We start from the raw sequence: 20992 nt of genomic DNA, 5'->3' as shown, positions 1-20992 counted from the left end.
TGTGCGAGGGGCGGCGCGGCGCGCTCCGTTCGGCTTCGCTCCCTGGTGTTAACCCTTGTCTGCGCCGGGAGCGGCCCCACCGCCTCCCCCGGGGCTGGGGTGGGGGGGTCCCGGTGCGGCGGGGGCGGCGCGGAGCTGCCCCTTGCTGCGGGCAGAGCCGCCTCCGAGAGGGAGTGTTCCTCCCGCCGAGATGCGGAGGGCGGTGGGGGAGCGGAGACCCGCCTCCGGGGGCTGCGAGGCCGGCCCGGTCAGCGGGGTCAGCATCACCCTCGGTCCCCAGGCGTCCTCCCGGGAGGAGCAGGGCGAGCCCGGCGAAGGGAGGCGGCTGGGCGTGGGTTTTCATCCTGTTCGGCGCAAGGGTCTCTCCAGAGCATTGTCAGCTCCCGCGCTGGAAATGCTCGGGTCACGTCTCATACCTGTGCAGACACAGGGCAGTCAGCAGCACACAAGTCCCAGGGCACCGTGCCCCGCAGATTTACCTCCTTGTGCATGTTTCCCAGCACTGGCTGTGTTTTACCGTGCTTGCAGGCCCTGGCAGGTAGGGAAGCACCAACGTGAAGCAAATGCCCAGAGCTGCTTTCTGTCACAATCTCTCGGTTGACAGGGCAGTATTTTCTTCCTTGGGGACATTTCAGGTAAGTAGAGGCTTCACTCTGCTGCTGTGCCTAAAGGTTTTCTGAGATACTGGTCACCCCAGCATCTTTGGCTGTTTGGGTACAGGGTAATATATCCCAGAGAATACAGGTGTACACCTCATTCCACAGGAAGGGATCCATCCGCCTTGCGACAGTCTTGAAGCGCTCTCCCCATCATTAGCAGAACAAAGGCCTATGTTATGCCTTAAACATCTGGTTTTTGTTACTTTGGGAGGAAAAGATAAATGATTGTGGAGGCAGGCATCTCATCTTTCCCAAGATTTTGTGATTGATACTTTGAGCCGAAAAGATAGATGGCCATGGAGGCAGAAGATAAAGTGAATTAACAGTGTTGCTGTGAAAGGCCTCATGGCCTAATTGGGATGATAAAGATGGACAAACAGCTACCAGAAGAAACCACAAATCAACAGTTACCTCTGACAGGCAAAACAACTCACTTCTGGCCCTTAGTCTGAAGACCCCACACCCATTTCCAGAAGAGTCTTCCTAATTAGCATGAAGAGCGAACAGAGGGAGGAAACAAACCACCCTCTCCTATCTTGCATATAAATGAACTGGGTTATAAAACGACCTCACACATGATACGAGGTGGTGGCATGTAAATCCTCAATGCGTCCCCCCCCCAGAGGTCATCGTGAGACCTGTGGAGCGGTGATATCTTACCTTTCCTTGTCTCTCTCTCTTTTCCCTTCTCCTGAATGTATAAAAGTAATATCATTGTAAGTTCTCCTGCTAAAGTCTTGTGAAGTTTTGCATTATAGTTACTAATTGTTGTCAATCCACTGTTTTTTATAAAGGCTTTTGCCATCAATGTATTGATAATTTTTGTGTTATTATAACATACTTTTGCCAAGTCACTGATCACTGTAATTTGAATTCCACCATGTGCTTTTAGTAAATTCATAACTGAACCCCCGGAGTGATTGTCTGTCATTCACTTCACTTTTCCACGCAGAATTACCCGGAGTTAATTCACACCTGATCTCTTCTGTTGAGTCAGGGTGCATGTCATGTTCAGGGTTAACTTATCCCTCATGCCATCTGTTGGGACGGGACACACTCCAGGCAAAATCTACCTGTTACTGTACATCTTGCAAGTGCTACTGATGCACAGGCATTTAGCCAGGTATTTTTTCCCCAGAGGAATGCAGGAATTACTGTTCCCTTTGAGATACGGCAGTAAGTAAGGGGCTGAGGTATGTGGCCATGAGTTTCTAGAAACGATTGAACTATTTTCTATGGGCTTTTAAGAAGAATGGTAGGAAAGTCTTTACCCAGCCCTCCACACATGCAGCTGAAGAAGTTTATGATTTTTCAAGGGGCTACTGACTTCTCAGTGGCCCAGGGATGGTTTGCCAACTCCTGGAGAAGTCTCCTGATCTTGTAAGGTAGAAAAGCACTGATCACACAAGCAGAGATGAACAATGTCATGCCCCATAGGTGATTTCAAGAAAATTAACTTAATGATTCAGGGACTTGGTAACTACTGGGCCATTTCCTTATTTCTAATTGCCTGCAGCAGCACTAAAGAGGATTCTTACCTCCACCTTAACAAAAAGGACCCAACTGTCTTCCCTTGCTGCCTGTGGATAGCAGCTTTTCCAAAGATGGAGAGCAATGTTATTCCCAAATACAAACTCTGACCTGAGCAAAGCATTCGTTGACTCCAAAGCTATTAGACACAGAGCTTGAGCAAATTGAGACTTTGCAGCTTTCCCTTTGCAGAGGTAAGAACTTTGCACAGATTGCACGTTCTTTCTCATGAGACCTGCCCCAGCTTCCTCCACCTTTCTTTTGAAGAAGACACTCTCCCTTGCAGATAGAGAAAACCAAACGAGTTGTACAAAAAGTCCTGCTACCAGAGCATAGTGAAGGGTAAAGGAGAGACGGGGAGGCATTTCTGATGGATAAGCAGAGCGAGATCTCCTCTGCCTCTTATTCTAGAGAGTGTTGCAAAAGGCCACATGCAGCACAGCTCTGATAACAAACTCAAAGGAACATGGGGAAAACCTGTTTCAACAACAGTTTTTATCAAAAGCAAATTATGACAGAGCTGAATTGTCACTTATTACTTTGTGCTAATCAGTATTCCACAGTAAGAACACTGGTATTATCAGAGTTTGTCATGTGATTTATGAGCCTACACCCATTTATCACCTATGGCTTGTTCTGCAATCTTCCACCCTGTCTATGTTTTTGCCTCTCACTGGCATGTGAGGATGCTGTACCTGACTGTCCTGCGTCTTAAGTAGAACTGTCACTGAATTTTTCAAAGTAGTACCAGTACCATTAGCTAGATGTCCCTGAATAGTTTAAGCACCACTCAGAAACCTCAATTTTTAAACTCAAAATAAGGATCTGAAGGTCCTGTCTCTTACTGTTCACCTGTTGCCCTTGTGTGCCCTGTGAACCTGGTTTCATAGTAAATCAGGTGTACTATTTTTTTGGCAGTTGTATCTTCAGCAGCCCAGCGTAGTGAGTCCCTTCCACAGATGTTATCCATGCGACATAAACGACACTGCAGACATATTGTGAAAATACGAGTCATCCCACTCAGCAGCCCCATGAAAACCCACCTCTTTCCCCACAGATGCTGCTGTCTGCAGACGCATGTAAGACCCACTGAACTCACGCCATAATAAATAAATGTTGCCACCTGTTTGGGCAGAGGATGCCTCCACATCTTTTCAACCCGTTTCTGACAGCAGTCCCACTGAGGTCACATAACCACAGGTCCTACCAGAGTGCAGCCCAACAGAGCAGGTTTAATGACAGCTGTATCAATCTTCTGCTGTTCCATGCCCTGCACAGATAACAGCTGGTTGTACCAGGCAGAGATTTTCTTCACTGGGGTTTGAAGAGCAGCTACCATTGCACTCTTTTTCACTGCCATTTATGGAACATTAAGCTCTTGTAGGGGCTTAATTACCTCTGTTTTCTCTAACTCCTGCCTCTGCACTGTGAGACACCTGTGGCCAAAAGAAGTAGAGTTTGCCATCAGATAACAGAAAATGGCTTTTCTGAGCCACATTACCTCTCATTCCTGCTACCTTTATCACAAATTAAGTCTTACAATATTTTCTTTGAAACTGAGGGCGAGGGCTATTCTTTCTAGATAAAAGTGTATCATACATCAACCTTCTGATTTTCTGACTGCCTGAAGGTTAACAATAACAGCAACTATATTACACTATATAGTAATGGAAAAAAAAAAAAAGTAATGAGAAAAGAGAACAAGAAAAAAGAACGAAACATTACACATTCAAATTTAAATGTAAAGGAAACTGGTATCAATGAAAAAGGTTAACAAGCCTTTTTTTCTTTGTGACTGTAAAAAATGTTCAGATCAGCCTCTTCAGATCGTATTTCACAGTTTCACAAGTCCTGACCCTCATTTTCTTTTTAATCTCAGTGATAATAGGGTTCCTATTCTCTACTTTCTTTGATGGTTATGGTCTTTGGCAGTCTCACACATCTTAAGAGTATATTCCTTCAGTTAAGGACTCAAGTCCTTAAAAAAATATTCTTATTTAATTAAGAGGTGAAAAAGCCCAGCCCACTATATATTAGAAAGGAGTACCTTAAATAGCACTGAAATCTCAAACGTGAAACCAGAAACAACAATTCTCAATTCAGTGAGTTCTATTTATTTTGTTTTCTCCAATATTCTAAAACAACAGTTTAAGTTTTTCAAAGCAAACTGAAGTTGAGCCAATTATTCCAGCTCCCCCTGAAATGAACAGTTTTGTGGCTCAAGTTGTCTACAGCTGGCTGGAAATCTTAATTACTTGTTTGCCCATTAGGCACAGCCTCTCAAAGCAAACGAGATCTGACTTTGTAATTACAGGTATGTTACTTCAGAGATTTTCAGAAAAGCAAGAGATGTGTGGAAGGAGCAACAAGAAACTAGTTTCCTTGCAGATAACTTTCAAAGAAAACAAAGCATTAAAATATTCTGAAATACACAGTAAAAAGTCTTCCGCAGACTTTACTCTGCTCCCACAGCAATACTTTGAGGACTGGGAGGAAGTCAGATTTATTTTTCCCCCACCTTAAAATAAAAAAGCTTGTCTTTCCTAACTTCCATTGGTGTACCTGAGGAGCCTCATTACTTTCACAAGTAAAGCTCTGTCTTGCCTGTGAGACATTTATGTTCTGCTGCTGTATGACCATGGATCCCTGATTGTACCGGTGTCAGCAGCCAACGAGGCAGCAGTTCTTCCTGGAGACCACCCACAAACCTGCCTCTGAAGTCATATAAGTGGGAGAAAATGGGGCTGAAAGGCAGCCTGTTGACAGGAAATCAGTAAACCCAAGGACTTGTGATTTTTATTCGGGTATAACTGTAACCTGCAAAATTATTTTTGTCTCCTGTAATTTTAAGATAAGGGTGAGAAGGTGTGAGTCCAAGTCTCAAACACAAAGGTCCGGCTGGTCAAGCATGTTGTCTGTAGTGGAGGTTAGTAAGTGGTAGGAGAGATATGAGGGATATGACACACACATTACATGCTGTAAGTCTCCTAAGGGCTTTGCAGAAGGACATTAGAAGAGAACGGCAGGGAAGAGGGAAAAGAGTCTTACATCTGGGCAGGAACAACCGCAGCATCCAATATAAGTTGGGGAGTGACCTATTAGAGAGCAGTGTAGGGGAAAGGGACCTGGGGGTCCTGGTGGACAGCAGGATGACCATGAGCCAGCACTATGCCCTTGTGGCCAGGAAGGCCAATGGCATCCTGGGGTGTATTAGAAGGGGGGTGGCTAGTAGGTTGAGAGAGGTCCTCCTTCCCCTCTACTCTGCCCTGGTGAGACCACACCTGGAATATTGCATCCAGTTCTGGGCCTCTCAGTTCAAGAAGGACAGAGAACTGCTGGAGGGAGTCCAGTGTAGGGCAACAAAGATGATGGAGTGGAACATCTCTCTTATGAGGAAAGGCTGAGGGAGCTGGGAGAAGACTGAGGGGTGACCTCATTAATGTTCATAAATATGTAAAGGGTGAGTGTAATGAGGATGGAGCCAGGCTCTTATCTGTGACAACCAATGATAGGACAAGGAGCAATGGGTACAAACTGGAACACAAGAGGTTCCACTTAAATATGAGAGGAAACATCTTTACAGTGAGGGTGCCAGAGCACTGGAACAGGCTGCCCAGAGGGGTTGTGGAGTCTCCTTCTCTGGAGACATTCAAAACCCACCTGGACACATTCCTGTGTAACCTCATCCAGGTGTTCCTGCTCCGGCACGGGGATTGGACTAGATGATCTTTTGAGGTCCCTTCCAATCCCTAACGTTCTGTGATTCTGTGAAAAGAGTTTTTGTGTTTTTTTGGGGTTTTTTTTGAGTATTCACATCCATGAGGTACAGCTGTCCTAAACAAGCTTACGAACAACAGACAAGCATGCAGGGCGGAGATCCTGAGGCCCCAAAGGGAGGTGCAATGAGCACCACAGCATTGCAACATAAGCACTTCAAAGCTGAGGAAGAGAAGCTGCAAGACAGAAAAGGGAGTTGCACACTTTGCTGGAGTTTCACATCTAACATGGCAAAAACCCCATTTATCCCCATGTGGCTCCAATACAACACAATGACCATGGAGTTAATCTCTCAGCACTGTCAAAAAGAGGTGTATTGAGCATATTTCCTTTAAATACACAGTCTGGTACAAATGGATATGGTTTCTTTTCTCTGTAGAGCGTCTCCAAAATGAAATAAGATCAGAGATGCTGCTGAAGTCTCACCAGGTTCCATAAACACTTAGCAGTTTTCTGACAATGAGAATCCTCATCAAATTCCTTCTGTCCCCCATCCAGAAAGACTCACCCTCTCTTGCCTGAACATCACATGAGCAGCTTTACTGGAACATGAAAACAGGTGCTACAAACAAATCCATCATTCAATCACAGCCAAAGATGAAGCAGCAAAATCAGACTAAATTTAAATGTATTCCCAGCGTTACGATAAGCAGACTGTTTACTAATATTTTTGTACCGTAATGCCCTGCCACAGAATCCTAAACATTGGTCCTTTTATTTTACCAAGATGACACACTTGCGCTGTACAGAACCCAACTCAACTCCTACCTGCTCCTTCCAGATCCTGCCTACCCACCACGTCTGCTTGCTCCGGCACCGCCAGCAGTGCCTCGTCTTCCCAGGAGAGCTGGGTCAGTCCTTTGAGCTGCACAGGCAGAGAGCTGGGAGTCCTGGAGGTGGGAAAGGCCAGGGAAGGAAAGGGGGTGACCCGGGTGATGGCTGGAGGTGGTGTGTGGCTGGGGTCAGTTGAAGGGTTTGCTAAGCAAACACCACCCTCTTCTGGGCAGGGGAGATCAATGTGGTGGGGACTTTCCGTACAGCAGACAGCAGGAGCAGCAGAGGGTAGCCAGAGATCCTAAAATGGTGGCTGCTAAAGGTCTGGGGTATTTGTTCATGAGTGCATGTGAGCTCAGGAGCGTGGAGAAGCTCCAGCTGGAGAAACGTGGCTTATAGTCAGTAACGCATCTGCTGGGAGAGACACTTAGGAGCTGTTGGTAGGGCACGAGCTCCGGTGAGACAGTGGTTGTGCCAAACGAAGAACACACCATGGCTAGAGATGTATTAGTGACATTAACATGTGCTGAAAGATACAGGCAAAACACTTGCAAAGTTACTTTTAGCTGCTATTTAAACCCTTGAACCACAGCTTAGAATAAACAACTGTCGAGGGTTTAGATTGTGGGGTGACAATAAAACCCTGGCAGATGTATTGTCACCCCCCCTCTTCCCCCCCCACTTCCCCCTTTTTGCCCCTCCCTCTCCCCCCTTTCCACTAAGGAGAGGCGATTGGGAGGAAAAGAAGAAGAGAGAGAAGAGAGTTGGAAAAAATTAAAGATGTTTTACTAATGCTACTAATAAGAATAGAGAAAATAATACAAAATATACAAAACCAATCTTGAAAGTCTCAGCAACTGCAGAGCTGGCACCTGAAGTCCTGGATTAGACTCTGCAGCCAACCGGAGCTGGATTCAGTCTGTCACTAGGCCTCAGTTTGCAGGGACGACTAGCAAGGTCCTCTACTAATGTCGGCCATAAGGAAAAAAGAAAAGGGAAAAGGGATGAGATCCTCATGATCTCCCACTTTTATATGAAGTATTCAAGTGAATGGAATGTTATACACAGTTGTCAGTTTCTTGGTCACTTGTTTCTCGTCGCCCCTCTCGCGAGATGTCCATCCATGCTTATCAATAAGTTCGCATTCCATTGCTAGGTTTACCAAAACATGTGTCTGGTTCTCCAGGAAAACGCAGCTAATATGAAGGCTTTAGCTGACAGGCAAAATTCACTGAAAGAGAAACTGGTTTTTAACAAAACCAGGACAACAACAACAAACAAACCTAGAGCATCCAACCATACAAGTCCAAAACGCTGTTTCTGTGGTTTTTGTGTTCCTTAGCAAACAGACCTTAAGTAGGGTTTGTGGCAGGGAAAATTAATACAAGTGTATAGTGCAGTAGGCAAGTGCAGGTACCAGAATGGGCTTCTCTGCCCCAGTTTCTCTCAAGTCTGATCTTCTCAGGACAGTTATCACTGATCTACTTAATAATAGCATATATTACACCTCCGTCTTCCTTTTTTTTTTTTTTTTCTTATGGTTCTTACAAAGAATAAAAAATAAAATGGCAGTAGCTGCTCTAACAGCATGCAAAATGTCTTTCAGGAGCTCCTCCTGATCTCTGCCTGATCTCAGTAGAGTCTTTTCAGACTGTGCTTCCCCAGGCTTCATCTCCATATTCTTCTTATCTCCCAAAAGCCTGTCCTTCAGGAATGTGTTCTCTGAAGGAGAAAGAAGCAATCTCCTTGGCAGGCAGAGCTCTGTGAGTCTGCAAAGTCTTGTTTCCATGTGCATTCTGCATCTACTTGCACTTTGTTATCCTTGTTCCCCATGAAATAGTATGGCTCTTGCATATCTTCACCCATATTTATAAGCACCCAGATTAGTCCTGTACCAGTAAGTTTAGTTCTCAGCCGCCTCTTAAAATATTTTAAAGGCAGTCTCTCAAGCTTAGCAGCAGAAGAATCTCTTTTGGATCTGGTAGCTTTTTAAAGAAGTCTCAAGTGTCTTAATTCAATTTTTCAGTGGGCCTTTCAATGCAAGACATCTGGGACTAGATGTTACACGGTGGAATCTCCTCTGTCAGCACTTGAAAATAGTTGAAAATTATTTTCTTTGAGCCACTGCTCAGCCTCCTTCTGTGGTCCTCTGCTGGGCAAATGCAGATATGATGGGCATTATGAGATGCTCTAATGATACGTTCCCTATAGCACAACCACAGGGGAATGCAAATGATCCAACACTGCCATGTAGTCTCTGCCAGAAAAGCGAATTATAAATATATCCACACTTACTTCAAACCATGGCTGTAATGTGTCCTGATCTATCAGCATGAGTTCTATTCTTTTCTAGGTTGATATTTTGAACAAATAGCTCATTTTTTGCAATTTTCTTTATCTCTGAGTTTTTATGAAACTGCTCCATGTAGATGGCTTATGCTTTCCATTTACATTTTTCTATGCCCATATGAGCCTGCTGAATTCTCCACAGAATATCGGATTTCAATGCACTTTGCACTGCTATTCTGTTACCTCTAAAGACCAGGCCATTCTTTACAGCAAACTCCAGTTTGAATTGGTAATGTGAGCTTGCTGTGTAATTCCCTGAGTCCTTTACAGTGACAGCCCTAATGCCTTTTTATAATCTCTCATATTTTACTGTGCGTCTGCAAATTTATTCCATATTTCTAAGAGCAAGCAATTCCCTTTTCTCGTATTTATGTACACTGTATTACTGGGTTCCTTTGTCTTATATAAGTCATGTTTTCAAACCTTATGTTGCCTCTTTGTCTCCAGCAGCTATAATAAACTAAATATATAACAAAGAGCATAAGACAAGCATATATATCTGTACCTAGCTTGCTTAGACCTGCTCTCACTGGTCCTCTGAAAGAGGCCATGCCTCTACAGACATTTTAGTCTCCTCATCCCCAGCACCAGCAGGAAACTAAGGCACTTCAAAACTCCCTCCTCAGCCCCTCTGTATGCATATACGTTGGATAAAAACATAATTTTCCCTTTTCTAAAGACGGAGATTCATGTGTAAAGTCACAGGATTTCAGACACAGCGGACTGGAGGAAAACCAAAGGTCTCAAAAGAAAAAAGAACCCCAAAAGACAGAAGCACTGCTTCTCCATCCCACCCCACCAGCTGCTTGTAGTGCCATCCTTTCCTTCAGTCAGATCCCCCTGCAGCACATTATATAGGGAAAAGCTGGTGCCCTCACAGACTTACTGTATCTCCATGGACTGCTGAAGACCAACATGGGAACATACAAAACAGAGAAGATGCAAAAGCTGGATCCAGCTGGGAGCCAGATTGCTTTTTTGAGACAAATAACAGCTATGAATATAGGTTTATAATGGCACATTCTGATACTGGTTGCTCCATTATTACAAGACACATGGCAGGTACCTGTGGGACACTTTTATAAAGCAGCAGCGTGGATGCTATGGACATCACCAATGAGAAGTTCAGTCCTTGATTTGTGCAGAGGGAGAATGCACTTTTCTTAAGATAGGTTTCACAGGTTTATATGTCTTACACACTCTCACTTGGACCACTTACAACACCTAAGGAGTCACACCACAGTGTCACAGGTAGGTCTGTTTAAGGACCTTGTAAAAAGCCTGGACTGTCAGACAGTAGGTCCTGCCTCTTGGGTCACTGTCTGACCAGCCAGGGTCCAGACTAACACTGAGCTTTATCTCAAACCAGTCATTCTATAGGGCATTGCAGGTCTCGTATGTAATTTACCTATGCAACAGCTGACATTAATGCGATTATTTGAAATATACATTTTATTACAGATGGGTGCGAGATTAAACCTATTGTCCTGGTTGTCATGAGGACTATTCTAAAAGCACTTTCCATCAAGAATTTTGTGAATGATATTTAAGATCGCATGTGATATTCTAAACCTGAACTCTTATTAAGTTGAATGGTTAAAGTAGCAGTTAGGCTCTTACTCTTAAAATATTTAATTAAGTCTCATATATAGCTTGGTAAGACATTAATTATTTCAGTCTTGGAACTAATCCATAAGTCTAAGAGTTCACAGGCATATTTGGTAATACAACCTCTATAAGTTCCCAAGAACAAAGCGGAATGAATAGTTTTATTTTCTCATCAACATGTTAGATATGCCTTATATACAGTATCAAATCTGGGCTGAACAGAGAACTAGAAGTAGAAATGCCCAGAACACATCACTAAAGGTTCAAAGTCCACTGTACGGTTGTAAAAATGTAGTTAAAATTTGTACAGTAACTTGATATCTGTGTTATGGCCACTCATTGGGAATCTCTCTACAATCTCCAAACTGATATATTCAGGAAGTCTCACCTATGTAATTAAAACCACTGCCACAGTTTCATGTTACAGATATTCCAAGTTTACAGTCTGATTTTCTTTTTCCACATCAGCATCAAGTATGAAATCCAAATTTTTCCTTCAGTTTGTTATCTCTGATGTAATGTCACACACAAATCCTGCTTGCACTCACCTCCCAGAATGCCTCCTCACTCCTGCCTTTCTAGGGTGAACTTTGGTATAAATCCTTCTGATTGTTACCAATCCCGATCCAGAGTTCTTTCCAAGTTACAGGGTATAAGTCTAGTCTTATAACCTTAAACTACAAAAGAGTGACATATGGACCAAAGCAAAAAATACCATTGCAGGAGTGCAGTGTTGTGATTCTTATGTGTATATACCAGAGCATTGTCATTTTCTTTTCATGGCTATTCAATGGCCTATCTTCAGTGCTTTACTGCCTGCTGGGTAATGGCTCCTTTCTAATCAATTTTAGATTATATTTCTCCATATTTACTCGTATCTTCCTTTACAGCCCTTTTAAACCAAAATCAATTTCACTTTTTCCTCAAATAGCCATCCTGGCTGTGCAAAGATTGATTCTTGAAATTCGTTCCTAGAATCTAAATTAGACTCTGCACCATATTAATCCTGGTCTTAAGCAGAGAAACACATAGACATTCAGCTCTTCTAAGATCCTGGCCAAGGCACGATGTAACCACCCACAATTTAGTCCACAATGGTTATGTCTGCACAGAGATACCAAACAACTCTGGAGCTCAGCTTTATGTTTCAAGCATCCTGTATTTGCATTCACACCCAACATGATAAGCCCATCCCCAGGTGCTCTTTCAGCACTAACAGCAGCTCTGTACTCAGGTAGCACATGCAGTGCCATGTAAAGCACTGCTAGAACCATAGAATCACAGAATGTCCTGAGTTGGAAGGGACGCACAAGGATCATCGAGTCCAACTCCTGTCCCTGCACAGGACACCCCACAGTTCACACCATGTGTCTGAGGGCTTGTCCAGTCTCTTCTTGAACACTGTCAGGCTTGGGGCTGTGACCCCTCCCTGGGGAGCCTGTTCCAGTGCTCCAGCACCCTCTGGGGGAAGAACCTTTTCCTCATGTCCAGCCTAAACCTCCCCTGGCACATCTTCCTGACGTTCCCTCAGGTCCTATATGTTGTATAGCAATATGGCCAAAACACACTTATTCCTACCCTGCCTTTGCATTGCACCAAACAAGAGCTACATACAGCTTTGTGGTGGCTGGCACTTACTCTGCAGAAAGCAGACAGTGAAAGAACAATGTCCTTTACTGCTGCACATCCTTAATTAAGGTCTTGATTGCAGTCACCTCACATGAGCTTGCTGACTATCCTCTGCGCTCTGCTACAATAGGGCAGACTGGATCTCTCTCAGTATACAGGTGCCTTTGCCTTGTGACTGAGTAGGATTGGTGGCAGGACCCACCTACTGCCTCTTCATGCCCAAAGCAATATGGTTCACCTGCAGTACAGCAAAAAAGAGCGAGTCCCATGAGAGAGGAGAGGGCACCTGGCCTGTGGGGGAACAGTGAAAGAGAAATAGCGGTGAATACACACATATGGTGCTGGATAGAAGAGGAACTTACATTGAAAGACAGGAGCAATCCAGAGCCTGCCCTGTCATACTCTGTTGCCTGGTGCCCTACAGTGATACTGTGGAGCCACGAGCTTTCCCAGGAGATGACTCCTGCATGTGCAGCCATCACTGTGTTGCAGAGAGGCTCCTCTGTTATTCACTGCCAGGGCCTGTTCCTCCTTCTGCAGGTATTATGAGAGAAGGGGCTGTGGGTGTCCCATGCTCCCGCAAAGTGGGCAGATTTTTGTGTTAACAAGAAAAGTCACATTTATCCCTAAAAAACACAACAGAAACATTATTGAAGACTAGTTCACACTCAAGGCAGATCTTCCAAAGCATAATCTGCTTCAACTATTATCTTTCATATTTATAGTACTCTCAGTACAAGGCAGTAGATATACACTAATGCTGTCTCTAACTTACCTATGGACTGTCGGTGGTGGGGCATGGTGATGTATGACATTTGGGTGAGTTGCATTCCCATACAGCAGCAGAACTATTTTGGAGGGTGCAAGTCTTTAGATGAAGCGGGGGAAAAATCTAAAAACCTGGGTTGTATGTCCTAATGATTAGGAGCTCCTGGATGTCTCAGTGCTGGAGTTCCTTCTAAATGAAAGCCACTTTCTTCTCTGCAGTAGGGAAAGTTAAAATAAATAACCAGCAGGTGAGGGAAAAAAAAACACTCTTGTAATGAAAAATGAACGAAAGAGTCTAAACACCAAAGCCAATGCAGAGAGAAATAAGGCAGATTTCAGATAAAGGAAAGAGAGGGAGAGGGAAGAAAGCCAAATCTTCAGAGGTTTGGAAAAGTTAGTAGCAGAAATATTCTTTACATGTAAATCCTGTTTTCTTCCTCCGTCAGAAATTTAATTCCATAAATTAGGGGAAATAGCTGATAACTTTTAGAAGTGCAGATACTTGATATCCACCATTCTTTTTCCTGGCTAGGCATAAAGCTGTCTGCATCTTGAGACAATGCAGAGGTGAACTGTTTTAAAGGTGAGAAAAGATGTAATGCTTACTTTCCGTCTAAGCACCTTACCTACCACCAGGTCAGCCTGACAGCCCATAAAACCCAAAAGCTCCTTTTGGGACTCTGATTTCTCCCGTTGGGGTGGAGGAGCAGAAGAAACTCAAAAGCATCCTTATAGGTCGCAGTGCATTAACATGTGTGGAGGATAATGCTACAAGAATACTCTGTGTGTGTGTATGGATCCCCAAAACCTACCTCAAGAGCAGCCAGTCGTAAGGAAAACCCTGTCATCCAGTCAAAGCAGAGACAATGTGAGAATCCCCAGCTGACTGAACTGATGTCTCCCTGGGATGGTGTTTCACAAGTCTTTAAAATGCACCTCTCCACTCACTTTTGTTGTTGTTGTTCCATCTGTCTTTCAGTGATCTCCTTAAGTGTTCACACCAACAGCAGCTTCCATGTAGTTTGAATATGCCCTCTAACATGAATAAATCAGGATAATTTCATTCTGTTACTTAAGTTTCATAGATTTTTTTTAAATGGATGTTTTGGAAAAATCTGTGGGAAGAGTGCTTTGCAGAAGAGAAAAGCATAAGGAAACACTCTTTTCTTAGAAGTATGATGCAGTAATAAATTTGTGTGTATAAAAGTGGAGAGATCATCTCTCTAAGGAGCTGTTCTGTGCTTGTTTAGACAATATCTTTTGAAGCAGCCAGCGGGTTTTCATTAAAAAAAAAGTATGATGTGGGGAGATAAACCAAGGTTAGTGGTGCTCAGGTGGGTGCTGTTTTGTTCAAGCATCTTTTCATGTTACAGCTCCTTGGAGAGAAAGAGGGGTCATATTTAAAAACAACTATTTGAGTGTAGTGCCCAGTATGAGGAAAAAAAAACCCTGTATGATAGCTTTAAATCTGACATCTCTGTAGGAGTTCTTTTTTGCATTGCTGGATGTCATCCTACACCTGAGGAAAGGACAAAGAAAATTAAAAAGAAAAAAAAAAAAGAGAGAGAAAATGATAGAGAGGGAAATTGTGTAGATGGAGGAAAACAAAACAATAAACAAGCAGGATTAAAACAAAAAAGTTTTTTTAAATAGGAAAACAACAAAAAATTGAGGCAGAAAATGGGTAAAAGAGGAGACAAGGAAAATTACCTTCCCAGTCTGAGGAGGGTGGTGGCCAACATCTTTATGAAGCCATTCTATCTTCTCGTTTGCAGGTCACACTTGTCCCCATTAACATCCCCTCTACCAGAGTCGGATTATACAGACACCATCCAGTACCTGGCTCTCTTCTTTTGTACCTTAAAGTTAACAATCTTTAAAAGGTCTTGCCTCTTGCTTTCTTAGGAAGACCTGGGTTTCTGTCCCTGTGCCCAGCAGATTTTTGGCCTCTGAGTTGCTGACCCTCATGCCTCCAAGTGCATCATGTGCAGCCTGGTGCTGTTCCTAGAATCATAGAATCATTTTTGTTGGAAGAGACCCTTAAGATCATCAAGTCCAACCATAACTTAAATCTGGCACTAAACCATGTCCCTAAGAACCTCATCTAAACATCTTTTAAACACCTCCAGGGATGGTGACTCAACCACCTCCCTGCACAGCCTGTTCCAGTGCTTCTTGCCCAGATGAGAAGAGTTCTGGATAGCTAGAGAGTAAAATACTATTACAAAAAATCAGGCCTCCACACATGGTTAATAAATCATGTTTTATAGGGTGATTTTTACTGTATATTTGAAAAGCAACATATATTTATAATACCAATGGTTTTGAGAAAGGTTAAATATGTCACTGCTAAAGAAAATGTATTACAAACCTCATATTGCCAGAGGAGCAAGTGCTTTTTTCCAAGAAACCAAAAACAAACTAAGGTCTTGAAAAATGACAGACAGGAGCAGGGCTCTCCCAGCTTTGTCCCTAGATGGCACAAATAAAATAAAACACAGAATTACTGTTTCAGATGGGGATGCACAACGGCAGGTTGGGCTGGTCAGCTCTCAGATCATCACAGCAGCGGTAGCAGCTTTGTCTAAATATGTCTAAGCTGAGCTCTTCAGCTAAATGAGAAGGTGGAAGACTGAGTTGTCACTACTTAGGCAGGCCCCATTTTTGCATGTCTAACAATTATGGTTCCATTAGGATTAAAAAGTTCTAGGCAAGTCCTCGAACAAAATGCTCAAACACCTCATTCACCACTTTGCTACCAATAATGAAGTCAAAGCTGATGCTGTAAAGCAATTACCAGCACTTTAAAATCTAGGATGCAGCTGTATTTTACAGCCCACAATACTTCTTGCTACATGGATGTGTTAGCAGTGTTTATGTACCAGAGCTAACTGCAGCTCCCACAGAAATGTATACAGCAGCCTCGAGGGTGCAACTACCTTGTACTCCCAGAAGGCTTGGGGAAATATTTATGGAAAGTTTGCTTGTTTGTTTTGCAAATAAAAATAATAATAATAATAAAAAAAAGGTGCTCTGTCTTTTTAAGGAAAAGAACCATTTGCAAGCATCTAAACCCAAAGTAACCATCAAGTAAGTTTATAGACAGTTGTTCACTAATGACATTTTCACAGCGACAGAAAGCATGAACCTGTCACAGAGAATCACGTATCAAACAAAAGACCGAAAAGGTGGGGTGATTCATAGTTATTTTTTTACCCTGAAGAAGTACAGAGCACTCATGCCAAACAGCAGGATGTTTGCTGGACTGAAAGAGTTGTACCTCTAGAAAAAGAAAAGGGAGATGGAAGTGCTTATTGCTGAGTTGATTGGGATGGCTTCCTAAATCCCACATGTGGGAGGGTATTTCCCATATCTGCAACACTCAGATGTGATGCTTTCCAGAATGAACATTTAACAGGGATGTTCCCATCACTTTTCCCAGCAAAGTCAACACCTGGGTATTCCAACAGAGTGCCAAATCTGCTTTTCCAGTCCAGTTAGTTACACCCTTGGATCTCTTGGGAAGCAAGTGTAATGGAAACACACCAGCCCTGTGGCTGGAAAACAGTTTTTCAAAATCTCTTACATGGGTAAGGAATAGTCACAGCTTTTGTTTAGTCCTCCAGGGATTACTTCTCCAGCGTTTAACATGGCAGTCCATAACTTCTAAGCTAGTCCTGATGGATGATGTGCTTGGAGAGAAACTAACCCGAAAGATTTGGATACCACAAGGGTATTTTTCATCACATATCATCCAATGGACACCACTGCATCGTAAAATCCTTTATATCCTTTTTCTGCGGATGTTTCCAAAGGATTTAGCTTTTTGGAGCCGTAAACAGGCACTGCAAATACCAGTGTTTGAGGGGCCATCTACATCACTGTTGTGTTGCATACGTATCCAAGATAAGAAAGCCAACAAGTTTGTTACTGCTGCTTATGACTATCAACATGTGAGTGAACATCCTACTGGCACCTCTTCACTGCAATAATTTCAGATCAGAACTGAAATATTTAATTTTCATCTTGGCAAGGTGGTGATTGAACTATGTCCCCACAAACCTCTGCAGAAATTAAAAACAAACAAACAAAAACCAATGAGACCAACAACTATTGTGACAGTGAAACTTACAACAATCCTAAACAACTGTGTAGCTTCCTCCTTAGTATATGGGATTTGCTGTGATCTGTGGCAGTAGGGCAATTGCCCTTTGAAAAGCTGCCATCTGGGGACAAGAAGAGGTAAACACTATTAAGTGCTATAGTAAAATAGCCATATAAATCATTGTCAAAATTGTTGTAGGTTAACATCTTCAAAACTGTTTCCAATAAGGGGGTGAACCTGCTGTGTGGAGGATTTCGAGAAGTCTTCTGTGAAATGCTTCTTACCACAATGCACAGTCTCTCAGCAGAAAAGCTGTGAAACATCTGATCTGCCATAGGTTAAAAACTTAGAAGAAGCTAAGAAGAAAGACAAAGAGCTCTCCTGAGGGTGAAAGAGGTGGTTAAAGATGGCTTTTCTCACTCTCAGTCTAAAAAGTGTACTAAATCTAAAGCAGATCTGTTCCAAATGGCTCGCATACAGACCATGAGAGAGAAAAAAACCTATGCACTGAGGTGCTAGTAATCAAAACTACAGCAAAATGTAACTTTAGTTCAGTATACCTCCCATTATTGCATTGGCTATTTTAAGACAATACCTTTATTAATCATGGGTCTTTATGAGAGTCTTTCTTTTTTTTTTTTAGCAGCCTTGTCAAAAGCATATTTTATTTTAAGATGCTGAAGTCAGTTTTCAAAATGGCTGCTACTAAATTGTCTGTGTCAGAACAGAATATAGCTTTCTTCTGTCGGAGGGGTTAGCAGATTTAAAAGGGTCATATTTTTCTTAATGCAGCTGGACAGACTTACTTTCAACAGAAGCAGACCTTAAAAAGTGTTTCTTACTATATCATCTTATTTTATACTTAGAGATTGCTTTTCAGAAGTTATAAACCAGCAGGCAATATAGAAGAAGAAAACTCTGGGGTGTAAAAGCATCTAACACAAATAATGGATATTTGCAAAGTTTGCTTTTAGCAATGTCAAAAGCTTCTGTAAGGAACAGAATATCACAGGTTGTATTCCCTTTGAACCGTGACTCTTCTAGTCCAAAAAATCAAGGGAACAGGTATGATACAGGTTGCAGAGGTTGTCACATCTAGTAAAGGCTGTGGCATGTTTCCAAGCAATGTTATCAACGTATTGCATAGTAAGACCTCAAGATCTGAGGAAGACAGCTAGTGAAATAGTTCATCAGGATCTCCCACATCAGCTGGGTTGGAAGTTTTATCATTTGGACAAATTTTTCCACCAGCTGGGAAGCAATGGAGTTGATTGTCCCTCAGCAGGCTCCACCTCTGTCTTGCAGCTCCATAAATGCACCTCATGTCACATAGGGAAACCAACAGCAAACTCATTTTCTTGTCCTTGATCCATGCACTACATGGAACAACACAGAGCTTCTAGAAGAGAAGGTTTTTTTCTTTTTCTAGTCCATCTAGAGGTTAGTTCCTAGCAGCATACACAAAGGGTTGTAAGTAAGACCAATGCTGTTTAACATCCTTATTGAATGACCTGGATGAGGGGGAAAAGTGCACCCTCGCGTGATCCAACGTAATTGGATCTGATACGCCAGAGGGTCATGCTGCCATCAAGAGGGACCTCAGCAGGCTGGAGAAATGGGCTGACAGGAGCACTGTGAAGTTCAACAAGGAGAAGTGCAAAGTCCTGCACCTGGAGAGGAACAACCTCCCCCGGTGTAGCTTGAAGACAAGAAGGCCCAGCAGGATCTTATCCATGTGTATAAATACCTGATAGGAAGGAGCAAATAAGACAGGGCCAGGCACTTCTCAGTGGTGCCCAGTGAAAGGTCGAGAAGCAGTGGGCATAAGCAGAGATACAGGAAATTCCAATTAAACATAAGAAAAAGCTTTTTTTACTGTGAGGATGGTCAGACACTGAAAGAGGCTGCCCAGAGGAGTTGTGGAGTCCCTATCCTTGGAAATATTCAAAACGTGACGAGTCACAACCCTTGGCAACCTGTCCTGAGTGACTCTGCTCTGAGCAGAGGTTGGACTGGAGACCTCCAGAGGTGCCTTCATACCTCAAAGATGCTGGGATGATAATGGTCAGCCTCACCCCAGGCAACCAGATGCACCAGGCTCACTCATGGAGCATTTTCTGTCTAAGGCAGTTGTGGACATTGGCCTTTTTAGGGCATTGCTGTCACGAATGCTAGCCCAGGCCTGAAACCAAGGTTAGCCCCAGAACAGCATGGAAACTTTGGGTAGGCCTTTGATGCATCTGCTTTTGCTCAGATGAGTCACAGCTGGAAGTTTTACTGAATTCTAGATTCAGATGTCTCTGAAGACCAAAAGAAAACTCTAAATGCTTTATGATTTTATTCTGTCCACCAGTAGAGGGAGGAAAGAGAGAGAAAATGGAAAGAGAGTCATTCTTGGTTCTCCAAGGCTGAATAGCTATTCTCTTTCACATTGGCACCAGGACTTCACAGCCCTGAGGCCAAACTTGCTCTGTCAGAGCTATTGTAATGGATAAAACCACATGAGATTTAGTTATTCTTTCAGATACTGCAACCACACTGGATATCCTGCTATGCGGCTGCTATCAGGGACTGAATCCAGCTGTGATCTGTCCTGACAGCTGTGAGCAACTGGACTCAGCACAGCTTTCCAGACACCTAGAACTGCATTTGATGTATTAAAATCTGTCTCATTTAAACTTTTTCTCCCCAAACAAGGATGTAAATGAGACCACTCCAGCCATTCAGAAGGATGTTCTCTGATACAAACTCAGGTCAAAGCACTCTCAGGTGTTTGCTTCCAGGAACTACCCCTGAACTGCATCCTGGACTGACAGGGGAGATCAGACCCCTGACCCCAAACTACTTACTGCTTTCAACATTTCCTTGCTGAGGGAAAGGGTGCTGTTCTTTTCCCTTCTGATACCCTGTCACTAGGCAAAGTAAGGACTTGCTGAGACTTTTGCTCAGGTGTAATACTGAAACAAGTTAACCCCACAAAAGCTAAGGTTGCAGGACCTGCCTCAGCATAATGCCACTATTTCTAATAGAATTGAATTTATATGCTGCTTTTTTATACAGCAGCAGATTATAAACAATTGTTGGAATGCTGAAGGTTACTGATGGAGACATATACAAAGATAAGTTACATATCCTTATCTCTGTCCAACTTCAAATACAATTATTCACTTGGCTCTGGCCTGCATAAGCCTCAAGGTGAACAGGATCCAGGTTGCACGGCTGCACCAATGCTGTTCTGTCATTAAACTGTATGAGCTGCACCAGACATCTTAATTAGTCACCCTTCCTCTCCAGAACTCCCTGCTGGCAGTTTTAGTAGAGTTCTGCTCTCAAAATAGTATTTCCAGGAGTGCGTAAATGGTGTCAAGTCCCAAGTGCAATTTTTGGACCTGAATGTACGGCATGTAAAAGCCAGTCAATCAACCCTCGTGACACAGATTCTTCTGTATATAATTGCCTCATAAGCAGCCCTCTGGAAAAATTTTGCTCAGGCTTGAGCCTGGCTTTTGATTGAGATGTCTGTAAAACTTCTGTCTGAGATTTGTAACTTGCTATGAACACTCAGTTACTCTGCATAACCTTTTCTGGAGTGTGAAAAATGCACACCCTCTGGAAGTCCTTCAAAAGAAAAATGGGAAAGAAAACCATGATGGAGATTTTCATTCCCTGTTTGGTTATTTTAACACGTCAAATTCCCCTCAGACAAATTTGACAGCAAATGAAGAAACATGTTGCATACAGTTAAAAACTGCAATACAATCAAGGATGGAGCATGTTCTTTTCAAAGATTAAT

At 43.0% G+C, this 20992-nt stretch overlaps 1 long non-coding RNA gene across 1 annotated transcript; it reads left to right on the top strand.

Moving 5' to 3' along the window:
- The first annotated feature begins 130 nt into the window (after positions 1-130).
- Positions 131-1575, top strand: LOC135575833 (uncharacterized). Its single transcript, XR_010467153.1, has 2 exons — positions 131-635; positions 765-1575. It is a non-coding gene; the product is annotated as an uncharacterized LOC135575833 (long non-coding RNA).
- The last annotated feature ends 19417 nt before the right edge of the window (positions 1576-20992 follow it).

The sequence above is a fragment of the Columba livia genome, chromosome 1 (genome assembly GCF_036013475.1).
Source record: "Columba livia isolate bColLiv1 breed racing homer chromosome 1, bColLiv1.pat.W.v2, whole genome shotgun sequence".
Lineage (NCBI taxonomy): Eukaryota > Metazoa > Chordata > Aves > Columbiformes > Columbidae > Columba > Columba livia.
The sequence above is the reverse complement of the archived record's forward strand: the minus strand, read 5'-3'. Positions and strand labels throughout refer to the sequence as shown.